Here is a 21,303-nt window from a genome sequence, read left to right as displayed (position 1 = left end):
AGATTCATAACATTTGCTCTTATTTGCAGAACACTATAGTCTCTATAGTAGTTTTTTAAAAAAATATAAACCAATACATTTTTTATTTCACCTATACACTTTTAATCTACCTTACGAAATCACAACCATGAGCCCAAGTGTCTTGAAATAAAATAACACCCAACAAGTGGTTGAACCAAGAGTAAATGGTTAATTTTGAGGTTTCCTATTGATATAAATTTGCAGTTTCATTTTCTTCTGTCACATATGGGCAATCTCTAGCAGAAAAGTAGTCTGGAGCCAAAGCCTATAAAACATTATTGGAGAACAATTTGAATTGAGAAATTCTATTCATTAGCTTTTATTCCCTCTGCAAACAGGATAAAGGCAGTCATTATTCAACATAAAGGCCAAATATTGATTCTCTAGCTTATGGAACACTAGCGCCCCCTAGGAACCCTGGTTAAAATAAGTAAAATTTTAACCTATGAGGGAAACACCGATTAAGAGTGAGAAAGATCAGTATAAGCTGTAATGTCTCCTTTTCATCTCCGACTTTATTTATTTGGATCTTCTCTTTTATTCTTAGTCTGGCTAAAGGTTTGTCAATTTCATTTAACTTTTCAAAAAACCAACTTTTTGTTTTATTGATCTTTTGTGTTGTTTTCATTTCAATTTCATTTGTTTCTGCTCTGATCTTTATTATTTCTTCTACTAATTTTGGATTTGGTTTGCTCTTACTTTTCTAGTTAAGATGCATCATCAGAACTCTTACTTGAAATTTTTCTTTTTTTTGATGTAGGCACTTGTAGCTAAAAAATTCCCTCTTAGTGCTGCTTTTGCTATATTCCATAGGTTTTGGTATATGTGTTTCCATTGTTTGTTTCAAGAATTTTTTCAATTTTCTTTTTAATTTCTTTGTTGACCCACTGGACATTCAGGAGCATATTGTTTAATTTCTATGTTGTATTAGTCTGTTCTCATGCTGCTAATAAAGACATACCTGACACTGGGTAATTTATAAAGGAAACATGTTTAATGGCCTCACATTTCCACATGGCTGGGGAGGCCTCACAATCATAGCAGAAGATGAAGGAATGGCAAAGGTTGTCTTACATGGTGGCAGGCAAGAGAGCATGTGCAGGGGAACTCCCTTTATAAAACCACCAGATCTCATGAGACTTATTCACTATCACAAGAACAGCATGGGAAAAACCCACCTCCATGATTCAACTACTTCCCACTGAGTCCCTCCCACAACACGTGGAGATTATTACAATTCAAGCTGAGATTTGTGTGGGGACACAGAGCCTAACAATATCATTTGTATTTGTGTAATTTCCAAAATTTCTCTAGTCATTGACTTATAGTGTTTTGTTTTGTTTTTTCTTTTTGAGAAAGCGTCTTGCTCTGTCACCCAGGCTGGAGGGCAGTGGCACAATCTTGGCTCACTGCAACCTCTGCCTTCCAGGTTCAAGAAATTCTCCTACCTCAGCCTCCCAAGTAACTGGGATTACAGGTGCCTACCACCATGCCCAACTAATTTATGTATTTTTAGCAGAGATAGGGTTTCACCCTGTTGGCCAGGCTGATCTAGAACTTCTGACCTTGTGATCCACCTGCCTCAGCCTCCCAAAGTGCTGGGATTACATGTGTGAGCCACCATGCCCAGCTTGATTTATAGTTTTATTCTGTTGTGATCAGAGAAGATGCTAGACATTATTTCAATTTTTTTAATGTTTTAAGATTTGTTTTGTGACTCAACATATGATCTATCCTTGAGAATGATCCATGTGCTGAGGAAAAGAATGTGTATTGTGCAGCCATTGGGTGAAATGTTCTGTAAATATTTATTAGATCCTTCTGGTCTATGGTGTATATTAAGTCTGATGTTTATTTGTTGATTTTATGTCTGGAAGTTCTGTCCACTGTTGAAAGTGGGGTGAAGTCTCCAGCTATTATTGTATTGGAGTCTATCTCTCTCTTTATCTCTGATAATATTGCTTTATATATCTGGGTGCTTCAGTGTTGGGCACATATATATTTTAAACTGTTATAACCTCTTGCTGAATTGACCCCTTTATCATTATATAGTGACCTTCTTTGTCTCTTCTTATAGATTTTGTCTTGAAATCTATTTTTTCTGAGATAAGTATAGCTCTTCCTGCTCTTCTCTTGGTTTCCATTGGCATGGAATATCTTTTTCCATCCCTTTATTTTTAGTCGATGTATGTTTTTATACATGAAGTGTGTTTCAGCCACTCTATGTCTTTTGATTCAAGAGTTTAGTCCATTTGCATTCAATATTATTATTTATAACTAAGAACTGACTTCTGCCATTTTATGTGGTTTTGCATGTGTGTGTGTTTGTGTGTGTGTGTGTGTGTGTGTGTGTGTGTGTGTATGTGGTCTTCTCTTTCTTCTTCCTTTTCTTTCTGTCTTCCTTTTAGTGAAGATTATTTTCTCTGGTGATATGATTTAGTTTCTTGCTTTTTATTTTTTGTGTATCCATTATCTGTTTTCTTGTTTTGAGGTTATCATGAGGCTTGCAAATACTATCTTATAACCTATTATTTTAAGATGATAACAACTTAACGCTGTTGTATAAACAACCTAACAAGCAAAAAGACAACTAATAAAGACTCTGTGCCTTAACTTCATCCCCAACTTTTTCACATTTTCTTGTTTCTGTTTATATCTTATTGTACTGTCTGTGTCACGAAAATTTGTTATAGTTATTATTTTGGATTGGTTCATCCTTTAGTCCTTCTAAGTAAGAGTAGCTTAAACACCACTGTTACGGTGTTATAAAGTTCTGTGTTTTTCTGTGCATTTACTATTACCAGTGAGTTTTGTATCTTCAGATGACTTCTTTTTGCTCAACAATTTCTTTCTGATTGAAGTTCTCCTTTTAGCATATCTTGTAGGACAGATCTGGTGTTGAAATCCCTCAGCTTCTGATTGTCTGAAAAAGTCTTTATTTCTCCTTCATGTTTGAAGAATATTTTTGCTGGATATACTATTCTAGTATAAACACTTTTTTTGTTGTTTTTCTCTTCAGCATTTTAAATATGTTATGCCACTCTATCCGGGCCTGTAAGGTTTACACTGAAAAGTCTGCTGCCAGATATATTGGAGCTCCATTGTAGGTTGTTTCTTTTCTCTTACTGCTTTTAGGATTCTTTCTTTGTCCTTGACCTTTGGGAGTTTGATTATTAAATACCTTGAGGTAGTCTTCTTTGAGTTAAATCTGCTTGGTGTTCTATAACCTTCTTGTACTTGCACATTGCTATCTTTCTCTAGGTTTTGGAAGTCCTTTTTAATTATCCCTTTGAATAAACTTTCTACCCCTATCTCTTTCTCTACCTCCTCTTTGAGGCCAATAACTCTTAGAATTGCTCTTTCAAGTCTATTTTCTAGTTCCTATAAATGTACTTCATTGTTGTTTATTCTTTTTTTCTTCTGTCTCTTCTGACAGTGTATTTTCAAATAGCTTGGCTCCAAGATCACTAATTCTTTCTTCTGACTGATCAATTCTGCTGTTGGAAGACTCCAAACCATTGTTCAGTACGCCAGTTGCATTTTTCAGCTGTGGAATTTCTGCTTGATTTTTAATTATTTCAATATATTTGTTAAGTTTATCTGATAGAATTCTAAATTACTTCTGTGTTATCTTGAATTTCTTTGAGTTTCCTCAACACAGCATTTTGAATTCTTTGTCTGAAAAGTCATATATCTCTGTTTCTCCAGGATTGGTCCCTGGTGCCTTATTTAGTTCATTTTATTTTATTTTATTTATTTTTTAGACAAAATCACTCTAGTTTATTGTTTATTTAGAAAAGTATAGATGTTGACTAGTTTTAGCCCATTGTTAAGTGAATTGTTCTCTAAAAATTGAAGACTAACAATTAAAGAATAAAAAAATGAATGTACAATTTCAAAATCAACAGAGGAAAGGTGGGTGGGATTACTCATCTACTAGAAATCAGGAGAAAAAAATATGTAAATGCATTGGTACTTGATTTCATTTATAACCCAAGTACAATGACTTAAAATAGATCATATTTCTCATATAACAGGAAGACAAGAGGAAGCTATTAAGTTCTGTTCCATGGCTAAGAATGTCTCTGCTATTTTTTGTGTATTTTTAAGGATTTTTTCCATAGGTTATTGGGGAACAGATGATGTTTAGTTCTATAAGTTCTTTAGTGGTTATTTGTGAATTTTTAGTGCACGCATCATCTGAACAGTATACACTGAACCCAGTTTGTAGTCTTTTATCCCTCACCCTCTTTCCACCCTTTTCCCCTGAGTCCTCAAAGTCCATTGTGTCATTCTTATGCCTTTGCATCCTCATAGCTTAGCTCCCACTTATGAGTGAGAATATATGATGTTTGGTTTTTCCATTCCTGAGTTACTTCACTTAGAATAATAGTCTCTAATCTCATCCAGGTCACTGTGAATGCCGTTAGTATTAATTCATTCCTTTTTATGGCTGACTAGTATTCCATCATACATTTTATATATATATATATATACACACACACACACATATATATGATTATGCATATAATCATATACTCATATGTATATTACATATAAAATAATATACATGTGTGTATACATATATACATATGTGTGTGTGTGTGTATATATATATTTCACGGTTTCTTTATCTACTTGTTGATTGATGGCCATTTGGGTTGGCTCCACATTTTTGCAACTGCCAATTGCACTGCTATAAACACGCATGTGCAAGTATCTTGTTTGTATAACGACTTCTTTTCCTCTGGGTAGATACCCAGTAGTGGGATTGCTAGATCAAATACTAGTTCTACTTTTAGTTCTTTAAGAAATCTCCACACTGTTTTCCATAGTGGTTGTACCAGCTTACATTCCCGCCAGCATGAGCTCTATCAATGGCTTTAGGCACAAATATAAGACTATGTTGAGCCCAACCAAGGCCAGTGTGAAAACACAGGCAAGGGAGAGGCCTCAACCCTGTCTTTTCTTCCTCCCTGGTGACTACGCATATAACAAATTTGAAGTAGGATTTGCTGTTAGGGTTGCTCACTGTTGAAGAACAATCCTATTATTGTTTGATGATAGCAATGGGTGTCAATGAAGGGTACAGTTCACCAAAGGCGGACTTTAATTATTCTTGAGAATTCCATGATGCTATTTACTAAATGAAGCTGTTTTAATTATTCTCTTGACAATTTGAGGTGTAAACAAATTTAGGTTGGTAAATAGAAACATCTCCCCTATGTGCAAATGAGAGAAAGGAAGAAATTGGGAGAATTCTAAGGATACTAAGGCCCTGAGGTTTGAGTTATGTCTTTCGTAAGTGCAGAGCACCTCCAACTTTCACTAGGCACAGAAAAGAGAGCACCAGGGTGGGTAACATAGTGTCTGAAATGACACTGTGTCGTTTGAGACCACGTGTGTGAGAAAGATGTGAAAGACCAGACATCTGAGATGGAGTAAGAAAATTCATGCATTGTTAGGAATCTGAACTCTAAGAGCCCTTGGTCAGATATGGAGTAGTCTACAGTAGAAGATAGACAACTTAGACATGTTTATTTTTTTGTAATTTTCTTCAGCTGTTCTATTATTCATAGTGTTTATTGTTGTACTGTTTACTTTTGTTTCTCCTTACTTTTCTGAGTAAATGCTTCTACAATTCAGAGTCAACCATACTCAATGGTGAATAAATACTATTACCACCACTACTATGTGGCTATTATTTACTGTGATTGCTATATGGGTTAAATACTCTACATATATTATCTCATTTTATCCTTATAATGATGTGACATGGCTTGGATATTTGTCCCCTCCAAATGTGTTGAATTGTAATCCCCAGTGCTGGAGGAGGGGCCTAGTGGGAGGTGATGGGATCATGGGGATTTGTCCCTCATGAATGGTTTAGCAGCATCCCCTTGGTGATAAGTTAGTTCTTGCTTAGTTAGTTCACATGAGATCCAGTAGTTTAAAAGAGTGTGGCACCTTCTCCCTTGCCATCTTGCTTCCACTCTCACTATGTGACATGCTGACTCTGTATCACCTTCCACTATGATTGTATGTTCCCTGAAGCCCTCACCAGAAGCAGATGCCAGCACCATGCTTCCTGTACAGGCTGCAGAATTGTGAGCCAATTTAAACCTCTTTTATTTATAAACTACCCAGTCTTAAGTATTTCTTTATAGCAATATAAGAGTGGTCTAATACAGAAAATGGGTACTGAGAAGTGGGGTGTTTCTATAAAGACACCTGAAAATGTAGAAGCAACTGTGGAACTGGGTAATGGGCAGAGGTTAAAGGGGTTTGGAGGGCTCAGAAGACAGAAAGATGAAGGAAAGTTTGTAACTTCTTAGAGACCACTTAAATGGTTGTAACCAAAATGCTGATAGTGATATGGACAGTAAAGTCCAGGCTGAGAAGGTCTCAGACGGAAATGAGGGACTTATCAGGAGCAAAGGTCACCTTTGTTATGCCTTAGCAAAGAACTTGACTGCATGATGTCCATGCCCTAGGGATCCGTGGAAGTTTGAACTTAAGAGTGATGACTTAGAGTATCTATTGGAAGAAATTTCTAAGTAGCAAAACAGTCAATATGTTGCCTGGCTGCTTCCAACATCCTACTTTCAGATGTGAGAGCAAAGAAATGACTTAAAATTGGAACATATATTTTAATAAGAAGCAGAGCCTAGAAGTTTGGAAAATTCACAGCCTAGCCATGTGGCAGAAAAGAAAAGCCCATTTTCAGGGGAAGAATACAAGATGGACTGCAGAACAACAACTTGCTAAAGAGATTTGTATGACTAAAAGATAGCCAGGTCCTGACAGTGAAAACAATAGGGAAAAGGCCTGGAAGGCATTTCAGAGACCTATGAGGCAGCACTTCCTATCACAGGCCCAGAGACCTAGAGGAAAGACTGGTTTAATGGGCCAGGCTTGGAATGCCAAAGCCCTCCATCACCTGGGGATGCTGCTCCCCTCATTTCTGCAGCTTCAGCTTCAGCCATGGCTCAAAGTGCCCCAGATACAGCTTGGACCACTGCTCCAGAGGGCACAAACTATATGCCTTGGCAGCTTCCATATGATGTTAAGCCTGCAGGTGCACAGAATCCAAAAGTAAAGGAGGCTTGGCAACTTCCACCTAGATTTCAGAGGATGTATCAGAAAGCTTCCTAGACTTCTGCCTAACCCCTAACTCAGTTAGAAGCCTGCCACATGGGAGGAGCTTCCACAATAACCTCTATTAGGGCAACACCAAGGGAAATGTGAGGTTGGAGCCCTGACACAGCGTTCCCATTGAAGCACTGCCTGGTGGAGCTGTGGGAAGGGGGCTGATGCCCTCTAGACCCCAGAATGGTAGAGCTACTTGCAGCTTGCACTTTGTGCCTAGAAAAACCACAAGCACTCAACTCCAACCCATGAAGGCAGCTGCAGGGGCTGCACCCTGCAAAGCCATGGAGGCAGCGTTGCCCAGGGAGTCCACCCTTTATACCGTGTGCCCTTGTGCCCTGGATGGAGGACATGGAGTCAAAGGAGATTATTTTGGAGCTTTAAAGCTTAATGACTGCCCTGCTGGGTTTCAGACTTGCATGGGGCTATTGGCACTTTCTTTTGGCCAACTTTTCCCTTTGGGAATGGGAATGTTTACCCAATGCCTGTACCACCATTGTATCTGGAAAGTAAATAACTTGTTTCAATTTTGTAGGCTCATAGGTCAAAGGAGACAAGTCTCAGATAAGACTTAGGACTTTAAACTTGTTGGAATGAGTTAAGACTTTGGGGGACTGTTGGGAAGAGATTATTGTGTTTTGCAATGTGAGATGGACATGCAATTTGGGAGTTCACGGGCAGAATGATATGGTTTGGATATTTGTCCCCGCCCTAGTGCTAGACGTGGGGCCTGGTAGAAGGTGACTGGATCACAAGGACAGATCGCTCATGATTGGTTTAGCACCATCTCCTTGGTGATAAGTTCTCATTCAGTTAGTTCACATGATATCTGGTTGTTTAAAAGTGTATAGCACACCTTCCCTTGCTTTCTTGCTCCCACTCTCGCCATGTGAGATGCCTGCTCCTGCTTTGCCTTCCACCACGATTGTAAGTTACCTGAGGCCCTCACCAGAAGCAGATACTGGTACCATGCTTTCTGTGCAGCTTGCAAAACCGCGAACCAATTCAACCTCTTTTATTAATAAATTACCCAGTCTCTGATATTTATTTATAGCAATGCAAGAACAGCCTAATATATGATGTATTATTGTCTGCCTTTCACAAATGAGGCAATTGATGCCTTTAGGAGTCAGATAATTGCCCAAAGCCACACAGCTATAAAGTGGCAGAATCAAGACCAGAGTTCAGTTTTGTCTGACTTCAGAGGCTGCATTCTCAATCATTATGTTATACCATTCCCTGCAAAATACTGAGCACCATCATTTATAAGGCAATTGAACAGATACTCTATAATATATAAACATGTTTCAGGCATGTTCCTTGGTCTTCTGGAATTTATTATTTAGATGAAACTATAATATCAGTGAATGAAAAAATAAATATAGTGCATGACAGAATGTGATAAGAAGCAAAGGAATAGTTTTTTCAAAAGCTCAAATAACTCAGGGAAGCAATTACTTTGACTGTTGTAGTTAGGAAGACATCATAGAAGAGGTGACATATGAATGGGCCTCAAAGATTGCACAGAATTTTGAAAGGTAGAGAACAGGAAGGAATGCATTTGTTGATTTATTTCTTTATGCATGAATTCAATCAACAAATACACATACTAAGTGTATGCAGTGGCTAGGCAGTGTTGTACGTACTTTTCTGGTATGCATCAAAATGCAGGGACAGAAAGTATAAGCAGATACAGCAAAGATGAACTAATTGGCTGAGGCAAGAGATGGCATGGGTGGGGAGTGCCAAGTACAACCACAGAGACAGGGAAGACCAGACTGTGGAGAGCCTTGAACACCAGGCCTAGGAGTTGAATGCATTCCCAGTATGCATTATGTAACCATGTATTTGTTCCTAGTGGATCAATAATTAGATGAATTATAGGATACTAAAAGAAACTTTTGCTAGCCCACTCCATTCTTTGGCTGGTGACTCTAGAGACAATCTCTTTAAAAGACTCTGCAGTGCATTAATACTACAAGCAATCATTTCCATATTAGGGAAAGGTCCTCTTCATTAGTTCAGTAGGAGTAAAATTCATTCTGCTGTTATTAGGAATAGATAGGATGGAGTAAATGCTGAGCAGCCTTAACAAATCATGTTTAAAAGTATACCCAGGGCCCGCTTTACGGGCCTGCGACCTGTGCAGTCATGGGTGGCTCAGTGCTCAGCAGAGCCCCATGCTTGGTTTAATGATCTGTTGCTGCTGCCTTAAAATCCTTAATAGTTTTTAACAAGGGGTCCTGTAAATTCTATAACTAGTTCTGAGTAGACCAGTTTTAAAATTGGCCCCTTAGGATAGGAGACAAATTACCTCAGCAAATGAAAAATAAATTTAGTTATTTAGGAAATTAAGGTAAATGACATTCCTGAAAAATAAAAGATCTGAATGATTTTTAGCTTCAGTCACCATGGGGATTTCTTTTCTCAAAAAATATTTTTATTTATTTATTTATTTACTTATTTGTATTTTTTTTTTTTTCTTTTTGAGATGGAGTCTCGCTCTGTCACCCAGGCTGGAGTGCAGTGGTGCGATCTCGGCTCACTGCAAGCTCTGCCTCCCAGGTTCACGCCATTCTCCTGCCTCAGCCTCCTGAGTAGCTGAGACTACAGGCACCCGCCACCACAACCGGCTAATGTTTTATATTTTTAGTAAAGATGGGATTTCACCGTGTTAGCCAGGATGGTCTCAGTCTCCTGACCTCGTGATCCACCCTCCTTGGCCTCCCAAAGTGCTGGGATTACAGGCATGAGCCACCAAGCCCAGCCTTTTCAAAAAACATTCATTTATTTAGAGACAGAGTCTTGCTCTGTTGCTCAGGCTGGAGTGCAGTGGTGCAATCACAGCTCACTGCAATCTCTGCCTCCCAGGTGCAAGCAATTCTTGTGCCTCAGCCTCCCAAGTAGTTGGGATTACAGGTGACCACCACCACGCCCAGCTAATTTTTTGTATTTTTAGTAGAGAAGGGGTTTCACTGTGTTAGCCAGGCTGGTCTCGAACTCCTGTCCTCAAGTTGATCCACCTGCCTCAGCCTCCCAAAGTGCTGGGATTACAGACATGAGCCACCACACCCAGTTCAACCAAGCAGATTTCTATAAAGGTAGGAAAGCTGGAGGTGGCATGAATGGAGACCAGAGGTTCCTCCTCTAGGTTTTGGAGCCAGATACCTTTGAATACAAGTTAGAGATCCTCCATTGATTTGCTATGAGAACTTATGTAAAATAACTTCCTAGGTTTCAATCACTTCTTCTGTAAAATGCAGATAAAAAGAGCATTGTTATAAGAATATGACATAAATTAGGTACTCAAAAATTTATATCTATTATTTAATCATCCATCTTATTAACTTTAATCATTTGAACATTATGGGAAAGGTTCTTTAGTGCTAAAAAGAAAAAGTATTTCTCCTTCCATTATATTCAGAGTATTGTGATTTAATTTTATTTGATGCAAATGGCTAAGTTGTATCTATTTGTAAGATGATTTAAATGATTTGATAGCATACAAGAATGTTTTTTATATTATTTCCAAAGCATCAACATAAATTAAAATCCTGTTGGGGGAAACCTATGTGTGTACAGAAATCCATCATTTTCATAGTGTACTAGCCAAATGAAGACCATATACAGATAATACCAGTCAGCAAACAGTCCAAACTCACAACATTGAAACCTGCAGGGTTACACTGGGGAGGAGGGGAAGGAATGAAAAAAGGAGAGAGTTGAGAGTACTAACAATAACACCATGTGACATGAAGTAGAGGCAGTAAGACAATGGAAAATTAGAGGTTGCAGACTTAGAACAAAGACCTGAAAATCAAAACAAAAAGCAAAAAACCCCCAGAGCTACTATACTAGCATATTTCCTCCCTCCCTCCCTCCCTTCCTTCCTGCTGCCAGATAACTTTAGGAAAAAAACAGGTATACTGCTTTATTTCCTTACTGCTCACTCGCATTTCCCATTGTGCTATGCTTTCTTCCCTTGCAGATAAGTCACGCCTGCTCTCAGGGTCACAGTGTCCTCCTAGTAGATCCATCTAATGGCTTTAATCCTCAGTCTCCTTTCTGCAGCACTGACATGATTGATCCCTCTTCTGTTTGCACTTTCTCCTCTGTTTGTGTATATCACTCTTTCTTGTTTTTCTCCTCTAAATTCTCGTCCAACTCCCCGACCTCCTGTCTTCCTCCAAATTCAGAGAACCCATCTGGCCAGTCCTTGGCCTTTTCTCTGTTTGTTTTCCTTTCCTATTTCAGTAACTTCACTCCTTTTCTTATCTTCAACCATTACATCTTTTTGACTCTAAAATCTCTGATTGTACATTGCTCCTAAGCTCTAGCCTAGCAATTCCTATTGCCTACTGCAAGTTCCAGATTTTTCCAACCCTTCTCAGCTGTCTCTAGTTATTAGGTACCTCACTAGAGGTAGCAGAGCCCAGCCCAGTCCTAGAATTAATGAGAATTCAGGCTGGCAGGAGATGTCAGCTACTTTCCCTATGAACAAAGAGGATCTAGAAATAATGCAGTCTTTTAAATTCCCCCTGCTTAAGGTCTGAGCACTCTGAAACGCACAGAGCCCTAAGTTGACTAATAACATAACATGTCAGGGAAAGATGAAAAAACTGCAAAGTCATGCCCAGAAGGGGGTTTAGCTGGTCCTTTTGCCCAGGTCCATGATGCCTATTATGTTTTTTGCCAGTTCACTAGGAGTAGAGTTGGGAGTATCCTTGTTACCTAGAAAATTGGCAACTTGTAATGGGGAGGATAAAACTGACTTCTTAGCCTAAATCAATCCTTTTCCTTGTGGCTTGCTTTTGAAGTTTTACTTTTTTCATCAGGCCCTGAAAATCTTCCCTGATGAGTTAATCTTCACCTACCACATGAGTCTCCATGTCTCATGCTATGAGGATCATTTTCAGAACATCATGGGACCTGCCTAAAAGTTTGCCTCGCCCTGGAGACTCTATCCTTGATGTTCAGAACTTTTATAAACCTACCACTGTTGGTTATTACTCAGACCTTGCTTGGCTCTCCCCTCAAGCCTTTTCTCAACTAGCACCGTCAGTATCAGGACATTTATAATTCAGCTCTTTGGGAAAGAACTCAATGTTCCATATTCTCTTGTGTTTACTAGTTCTTCTCCTCATACCACTTTTCCCAGACACCCAATCTCTAAATCACTTCCTTATCTTTGACAAACTTTCTTCTTTGCATCTCTGGAACAAACCCTTTGCCACCTTATTTTATTCCATCTCCATGACAACTCCCATCTGTTCCTCCATTACCTAGCTCAAACAAAATATTCATTTTTCTCTCTCTTGTTACTTGCCTTGACCCAGCTCATCCTCTAACCAAATTAATCTGTGTGGTGTCTGCCAGTGCTCCTTGCCCTCCCCCATCCAGGCCTTTATTCTAACTGTTCTCATGGATAACAACATTTTTCCCACACTGTTTCTATGTATTCAGTTTTCAAAGCCAGTTTTCTAAACCTGTAAAATGAAATGAATACCTATGTCATGAAGGATTAAATAATGTGAGTAAGGCACTTGAAATATAATTATTGTTATTAATGTTAATATGATTATCACTCATCTCTTTCATAAAATGTTTTCTGATTCTCCCCAAACCAGAAATAATTCCTCTCTCCTGAATATCCATGGGGCACACTTGCTATTCCATCCCCCGGCGTCATCACTTTCTATATTTCATTACTGTTGTTTTTGTGTATGCCTTATGTAATCATAATTACATAAGGGTCCTAAGCTCCCTGCGGTCACAGATCATTTATTGAGCATCCTTGTTCCTTCTCCAGTGCACAGAATAGACACCTTGTAAGTATTTGCAAAAAGAAGGAACAAAATCACCACAGTGGTAATTATAGCTTTGGTACAATCTTTACTCACAAATTACATCTTGATGAAATTACAAATTAACAAATCCCATTATACTTACAAATTACATAGTGAATCATTCATCTGGAGGGTGATTACCTGGCTTTTTGAGAGGTGTTGGAAGGCTCTAAAAACAGGCAAAGACCTGAAGAAGGCATTGCCGCTGCTCAAAAGTAACAAACTGGCAAGGCTTTTTGTCCCTGGTGAACTTCTTCACTTCTTATATTGAATTTCTTCCATTCTTTTGACTATAAGATGCACCATCATTATTCTATCAATGACCAAGAAAAAAGCCCCCAAATAGGGAGTCAAATAGGAAAGTCTGGCACGAAGCTGGGACGCCCCTGTGCCCCAAGGGATTTGTATTTCTCAACCTTTGCATTGGGAGGAGGGAGAAAATAAAAATCTCCTCTGAGATTTTGAACCCCAAGCCATTAGTCACATAAGCATGAGGTCTGAATACACACTATCAGTATGATAAAAATCCTCTAGAAGAGAATTTAATTTGAAGCGGTCTCCAACTGATAGTGTCCCTAGTTAACTGTTGGAAATAAATGCTTCCATAAGAAATTCAATCCAGGGCAACAGCAATGCTATAAAATGCCATTGATTGTATCATGCATTCCAATGTCAGTGGTGCTAAATTGTGAAAAAACGTCATCTTAGAATTAATGCTATATGTTGCTTCCATTAAGGAAGGACAAAAAAGGTCTGCAAATAGCTCAATGGGAAAGATACAAAATAGAAACAAACCTCTGCTTCTTTGACATTTTGACCAGGCCGATTGACTCTCTTCCAGCAACCAGTGAGGCAAGAACCCCAGCCCTATTTTTTTTTTAATTATTATACTTTCAGTTCTAGGGTACATGTGCACAATGTGCAGGTTTGTTACATATGTATACATGTGCCATGTTAGTGTGCTACAGCCATTAACTCATCATTTACATTAGGTATATCTCCTAATGCTATCCCTCCCCCCTCCCCCCATCCCACAACAGGCCCGGTGTGTGATGTTCCCCACTCTGTGTCCAAGTGTTCTCATTGTTCAATTCCCACTTATGAGTGAGAACATGTGGTGTTTGGTTTTCTGCCCTTGCAATAGTTTTCTGAGAATGATGGTTTCCAGTTTCACCCATGTCCCTACAAAGGACATGAACTCATCCTTTTTTATGGCTGCATAGTATTCCATGGTGTATATATATCACATTTTCTTAATCCAGTCTATCATTGATGGACATCTGGGTTGATTCCAAGTCTTTGCTATTGTGAATATTGCCACAATAAACATATGTGTACATGTGTCTTTATAGCAGCACAATTTATAATCCTTTGGGTATATACCCAGTAATGGGATGGCTGGGTCAAATGGTATTTCTAGTTCTAGATCCTTGAGGAATCACCACACTGTCTTCCACAATGGTTAAACTAGTTTACAGTCCCACCAACAGTGTACCAGTGTTCCTATTTCTCCACACCCTCTCCAGCACCTGTTGTTTCCTGATTTTTTAATGATTGCCATTCTAACTGGTGTGAGATGGTATCTCATTGTGGTTTTGATTTGCATTTCTCTGATGGCGAGTGATGATGAGCATTTTTTCATGTGTCTGTTGGATGCATAAATGTCTTCTTTTGAAAAATGTCTGTTCATATCCTTTGCCCACTTTTTGATGGGGTTGTTTGATTTTTCTCATAAATGTGTTTAAGTTCTTTGTAGATTCTGGATATTAGCCCTTTGTCAGATGGGTAGATTGTAAAACTTTTCTCCCATTCGGTAGGTTGCCTGTTCACTCTGATGGTAGTTTCTTTTGCTGTGCAGAAACTCTAGTTTAATTGGATCCCATTTGTCAATTTTGGCTTTTGTTGCCATTGCTTTTGGTGTTTTAGTCATGAAGTCCTTGCCCATGCCTATGTCCTGAATGGTATTGCCTAGGTTTTCTTCTAGAGTTTTTATGGTTTTAGGTCTAACATTTAAGTCTTTAATGCATCTTGAATTAATTTTTGTATAAGGTATAAGGAAGGGATCCAGTTTCAGCTTTCTACATATGGCTAGTCAGTTTTCCCAGCACCATTTATTAAATAGGGAATCCTTTCCCCATTTCTTGTTTTTGTCAGGTTTGTCAAAGGTCAGATGATTTTAGATGTGTGGTATTGTTTCTGAGGGCTCTGTTCTGTTCCATTGGTCTATATCTCTGTTTTGGTACCGGTACCATGCTGTTTTGGTTACTGTAGCCTTGTGGTATAGTTTGAAGTCAGGTAGCGTGATGCCTCCAGCTTTGTTCTTTTTGCTTGGGATTGTCTTGGCAATGCGGGCTCTTTTTTGGTTCCACATGAACTTTAAAGTCGTTTTTTCCAATCTGTGAAGAAAGTTATTGGTAGCTTAATGGAGATGGCATTGAATCTATAAATTACCTTGGGCCGTATGGCCATTTTCACGATATTGGTTCTTCCTATCCATGAGCATGGAATATTCTTCCATTTGTTTGTGTCCTCTTTTATTTCATTGAGCAGTGGTTTGTAGTTCTCCTTGAAGAGGTCCTTCACATCCCTGGTAAGTTGTATTCCTAGGTATTTTATTCTCTTTGAAGCAGTTGTGAATGGGAGTTCACTCATGATTTGGCTATTTGTCTGTTATTGGTATATAGGAGTGCTTGTGATTTTTGCACATTGGTTTTGTATCCTGAGACTTTGCTGAAGTTGCTTATCAGCTTAAGGAGATTTGGGGCTGAGACAATGGGATTTTCTAAATATACAATCATGTAATCTGCAAACAGGGACAATTTGACTTCCTCTTTTCCTCATTGAATATCCTTTATTTCTTTCTCCTGCTTGATTGTCCTGGCCAGAACTTCCAACACTATGTTGAATAGGAGTGGTGAGAGAGGGCATCCCTGTCTTGTGACAGTTTTCAAAGAGAATGCTTCCAGTTTTTGCCCATTCAGTATGATATTGCCCATCCCTATTTTCTAAGTTCAGTAAATAGATTCTGAGCATGTGAGGTATCAGGGTCTGGGCTGGTCCCACTGCCCTGTCCTATCATGCCCATGGTGGGAGCATACGTGGGGTTGGTAGCAGGTGGTGAGAATGGGTTTCTCTAATTCCACTGGACTGAATCCTCCTACCTACTAGCACCTTGACTTCACTCCATGGACAGTCTTCTTCCCTTGTTCACCTGCCTAGTTGTCCATGTGCTTATTTGTCCTCCTTTCTCCCATTTTGCAGAAGACAACAGGAAGCAGCTCATTCATCTAAGAAGACATTCTGTGTTAAGGGGTGCACATGTGCATGCGCGCACACACACACACACACACTTTAGGAAGATTGTCCAATCATGTTTACACTAATGTGAATAAACTGAAATCCCTAAAATGTAGCATTTACCCTAAATATGAATTTAAATGACACCCAGGGAGGAGGAGCAAAGGTGATCTGTGTACGTGGATGAAATACTGCAGTGAGGGTTACTGGGTAAGTAGATCTAGTTTAAGGGCTGTAGGTTGGAAAAATAGTGGCACCAGTAGGTGAAAATGTGCCAAAAACAAATTACTGAACTCTGTAGCTTTTTTTCCTGGGATCATTGTAGGAGCAAGTAATCAAATAAAAATAAAATATGATTTCAATGTGATTTGGGATACAGTCACACAATGTATGACATATGTATGTGAATTAGTTTAATACAAAACTTTGTAAATAAGGGATTTATTTAATACTATACTGCTCCTTGATAAGGAGATTCACTACCACTGTGTAGACTAGTGCAGATTCAGACTATGAACCAAAACTTGGCAATTCCCACAGTTGCCATTTGCCGAGTCAGCATTGAATTTTTATGTGCAGCCTGTAAAACTCACCTATAAAAGCAGTCAAAATCTAACTTTGGCCTTAACAGTACAATAAAATCCAAATAAGCCAAATTAAGTTTTAAAATACATGTTGATATTTATAAAATATGATGTGCAATCTATAAATTGACCCAAACCATCTAACCAAATAAAGCTGATCTAATTTAGGAAGATCTGTTCAGCATCCTGATTCTGTTCTTAGACAAGTGAAAACATGGTGGAAAAAGATAGCATTTTGCTCACACAAAGCACTAACCTAATACATGTTATTTTCAACCTAACTTCTCCTAAAGGAGGAGTAATTACATATGTTAGTTTTCAAGTTTCTCCTTTTAGGCTATGAGTTATCTGTCAAGTAAGTATAAATATACACAGTCAGTCCTCTATTTCTGTGCATTTTGCATCTGTGGATTCACCCAACAGCAGATCAAAAATATACATATTTTTTAAATGAATGGTTGCATCTGTACTGAACATGTACAGACTTTTTTCTTACTATTATTCCCTAAACAACACAGTATAACAGCTATATATATAGCATTTACATTGCATTAGGTGTTACAATAATCTAGAGATATTTTAAAGTATACAGGTGGTATGTGTAGGCTATATGCAAATATTACACCATTTTATATCAGGGACTTTAGCATTTAAGGATTCTGGCATCTGCAGAAGGTCCTGGAACCAACCCCCCATGGATACCAAAAGATGACTATACAAGGCATCGACTAATTTAATTAAACAGGGTAGGTGCTATCAGTCATCTATAATATTACAAATTGGCTCTGACTTCTCTGTCTAGGTGTTCTGTATGACACACTATGCCCCAAACCAAGCTTATTATCTTGCTCACTTTCCAAACATCCTGGAGATGTTATCTCCATCTGCCTGCACTATCTCAACTGAATTGCTCAAACCGGGAGCTTTGGGCTCATTCTGGATTCTTCCTTTCCCTCTCTCAATATACTCAACCAACCATTGCATATTATCAAATGCCTCTTGCATCCATCCCCTTCTCTTTTCAACAATACCGGTATAGACTCCAATCGCATCTTTCCTGAACTACCCAAGGAGCCTCTGATTGGTGTTCCCCTGCTAGTGCATTCTGTATAGTACCCCCCAAATTATCTCAAGCATAGATGTAATTGTTTGGGTTCTCTGATACCCAGAGAAGAAAGTAAAAACTTATTAGATTTGCTAAGACCCTTCATGATCGGGCCTAAGATAAATTTCATTATCATCTGCCACTATTTTCAGCAAGCCCTGTGATCTAACCACAGCAGGCTACTAGTCACTTCCCTATGCCACCCAGGCTTTGTTTGATTTAGTTGTGTCCTCTGCCTAGAATGCCATGTCCTCTTTTGTCCAGTGGAAAACTCCCACTTATCTGTCTAGGTTCAGATCAGGCATCATCTCTATTTTGTAGTTTTTCACGACCCCCAGTGGCCCCTGCTTCCATCCACCTTTCCATCAATGTTTTCATGTATCTCTATTTTGGTACTGATTACATTCTTAAGGCAAAGCTGATATGCAGTCATTTGCACTGTGGCCATCCATACTAGCTGTATATAGCCAGTCTCCATTCTGATTAGTGGGTACTTGTTCAGCACAAGTATGAAATAGTATGAATAACACCCCGATTGCTGGCATTATTTCAAATCTATCTTTACCATGATGGCATGAGATTAAGGGCAAGGGCTGTGCTTTATTCATCCTATTTCCAGGGACTGGTATAATATCCTCATATAGTTGTGCCCCTTATATATTTTATAAAATGAACAAAATGTAGACAATCAGTCTTTATAGTCATTCTTTCTAAAACAGAATTACTTTTATCTAAATAATTATGAAATTTGCCTGATCTGTACCAAAATTATCATCAACCTGTTTAATGATCGAAGCTACACTATGGATTTGGTAAGTTCAGAGGTCAGATATAGTAACCTCTAGTTTGGGTAATTTCATGACTTTTCTTCTTTGAACCTGGGTGGGAAAAGCCTGGACTTGGAAATCAGACAAACCTGAAATTGAATCGAGAGCAATCTCTTAAACCTATGAGACTTTGGTAAGCTATTTAACCTCTCTGAGATCTATTTCTTCTTTTTCAAAACGGAGAAATGGATACTTCCCTTACCGGGTTGTTATGAAAACAAGTAAGACCATGTGTTTAAGGACATGGCATATAATCCCCCATGAACAGTAAGCTTTTTAGCCTACTTGGAACTAATGTAAGTTAGTAGAGAAGCTTTCTATTCTGAACAGCAATCTCTCCAATCAAAAGAGAGGAAGAAAAGGCAGATAAGGCATATATTTCCTGGAAGCATCCTGTAGCAGTGTACATAAGACATCACAATGGACTGCATGTCTGTTATTATGAGTCAGTGCTGACTGTGCTGCTGAGAAATGGTCACATGGCCAGGGTTATGTACTACGGATAAACTAAAGGCCCTGGGCAGTGCTTTGTCAAACAGGAGCTACTGTTATTTTATCTCCAAAGCATCTGTGTTTAAAACATCTGGATTCATTTTCAATGAAGGCATCTCTTTTGCTGATAAAATATGAGCAACAAGGTAATGTAGTTGGCAAGTCAGCTGTCAAGATTGGTAATGTTATCATAGTTATGTTGTTGCTCTGACTCTTTGAACCTATTAGGATTAGGAAAAGTGATTCTGAGACAAGAAGTTGAGCACCCCCAAATCACAGAATTTAATAATGAAGCCCTTATGTTTCAAATACATTACTCTTTTGATTAAACTTTATTATCATAGGTATCCAATTCTGACATAAAACTGACAAAAATAATTGATATTTTGAAGAGTTAAATCTAGTGAGAAAATAAACACTTGTGTGTTGCTTAATGATGGGTGTATGTTCTAGTTCTGAGAGATGCATCATTGGGTGATTTTGGTTGTGCAAACACCACAGAGTGTACTTATGCAAACCTAGATGGGATGGCCTACCACACAGCCAGTCTATATATGATAGGCTATTGCCCCAGGCTACAAACCTGTATAGCATGTTACTGTGCTGAATACTGCAGGCAACTGTAACACAATCTAAGTATTTGTGTATCTAAACATAGAAAGACTACAGTCAGAATGTAATATAATGTTATGGGACCACTGTCATATTTGAAGTCCGTCATTGATCGAAAGATCATTATGCAGGACTTGGCTATATTTACTTTTATTTACACCTGACTTCCTTTATTCCTCCACTTCTATCTTATCCTCATCCATGTGGAGGGACAAAACCTGGTCTCATCGGCCCCACAGCCAACAGGTCTGAAATGTTTCTTCACTGAGGAAGAGGAAGATTATACGGTAACTCCATATGAATTTTCAAGATCTAACTAGGATGCCAGAGTGAACACAAGAAGAATTCCAGGCAAGATCTTGGTGTGGTTTCTTCCCTTCACTTCCAAGTACTGTCTGCTTCACATATTCTACAGCCACAAATAACCCTGCCTATATATCTGTGTCAACAGAGGACAGTCGTGACAGGGGATATTATGAAACGCTGACTTCCAAGCTTATCATCCTATGATGTAATAATTAAATTAAGTCAGCTGTTATTTTTCATACCTGCTAATCAGTAAATTGCATACAAAGTTATAACTCACTTTAGATAAGTCTGTCTCCAAATGGTGATCTTGCTCAGAAGCCTATAAAGAACCAAACAAAACACTTAGATCATGAGAAAAGTGGAATATGCAATAGGAGACCTCAAAGTGCAGAAACATTAAAACTTCATGGGCTCTGAATAAGTTTCTGGAAGTTGCAGATGGCTTCTCATGAAACCATACATCTGGAAAATTTTTTAAAAAAATATGACAACCTAAATTTTGTATTTAAATAAGACTCAATATTCTATAAGCAGAGTTATATGAAAAATCATTTATATTTGACTTACATAATCATTTTTATAGTATCTATTAATTATAGAATTTTAGGGTTAGGAGATAGCTTGCAATGCTAACTTTGAAATGCACACCAAACTTATATCTGAAAACCGTTGTCACATAATATATAATAAGTTATTTAAACAGTTTTATTTATTTATTTATTAGAGAGTAAGTCTCACTCTGTTGTCCAGGCTGGAGTGCAGTGGCATGATCATGGCTTACTGCAACCTTGACCTCCAAGGCTCAAATGATCCTCCCGCCTCAGCTTTCTGAGTAGCTGAGACTACAGGTTCATGCCACCATGCCTGGATAATTTTTTTAAAAAATTTTTAGTAGAGCCAAGGTCTCACTATGTTGCCCAGTTGGGTCTTGAACTGCTGAGCTCAACCAGTCCTCATTCTTTCTGCCTCCCAGGCAACCACACCCAGCCAAAAATATCTTTAGCAAATATAGGAACACAGATTTTATTTTACCCTTTTTAGTCCCCTTGCTCCTATTTGAG

At 38.5% G+C, this 21,303-nt stretch overlaps 1 protein-coding gene and 1 long non-coding RNA gene across 5 annotated transcripts in view; one reads left to right on the top strand and one right to left on the bottom strand.

Annotated features, from left to right (window-relative positions):
* Positions 1–21,303, bottom strand: part of LOC105492138 (lamin tail domain containing 1) — a 152,022-nt gene that overhangs the window by 77,242 nt on the left and 53,477 nt on the right. The window contains exon 1 of one of the 3 annotated variants that reach the window (XM_071072021.1): positions 20,520–20,561. The exons of 1 other annotated variant lie outside the window; for it this stretch is intronic. The gene's annotated coding sequence lies outside the window, so the exon portion shown is untranslated. Of the gene's footprint in view, positions 1–20,519; positions 20,562–21,303 lie in introns of those variants that run through there. One more of the 3 variants, XM_071072018.1, reaches the window with a different exon arrangement.
* Positions 1–21,303, top strand: part of LOC105492140 (uncharacterized) — a 66,051-nt gene that overhangs the window by 7,857 nt on the left and 36,891 nt on the right. The window lies entirely within an intron of this gene.

Source organism: Macaca nemestrina, chromosome 10, assembly GCF_043159975.1.
Source record: "Macaca nemestrina isolate mMacNem1 chromosome 10, mMacNem.hap1, whole genome shotgun sequence".
NCBI lineage: Eukaryota > Metazoa > Chordata > Mammalia > Primates > Cercopithecidae > Macaca > Macaca nemestrina.
Note: the sequence above shows the minus strand (reverse complement) of the source record. Positions and strands in the feature narration are given on the sequence as shown.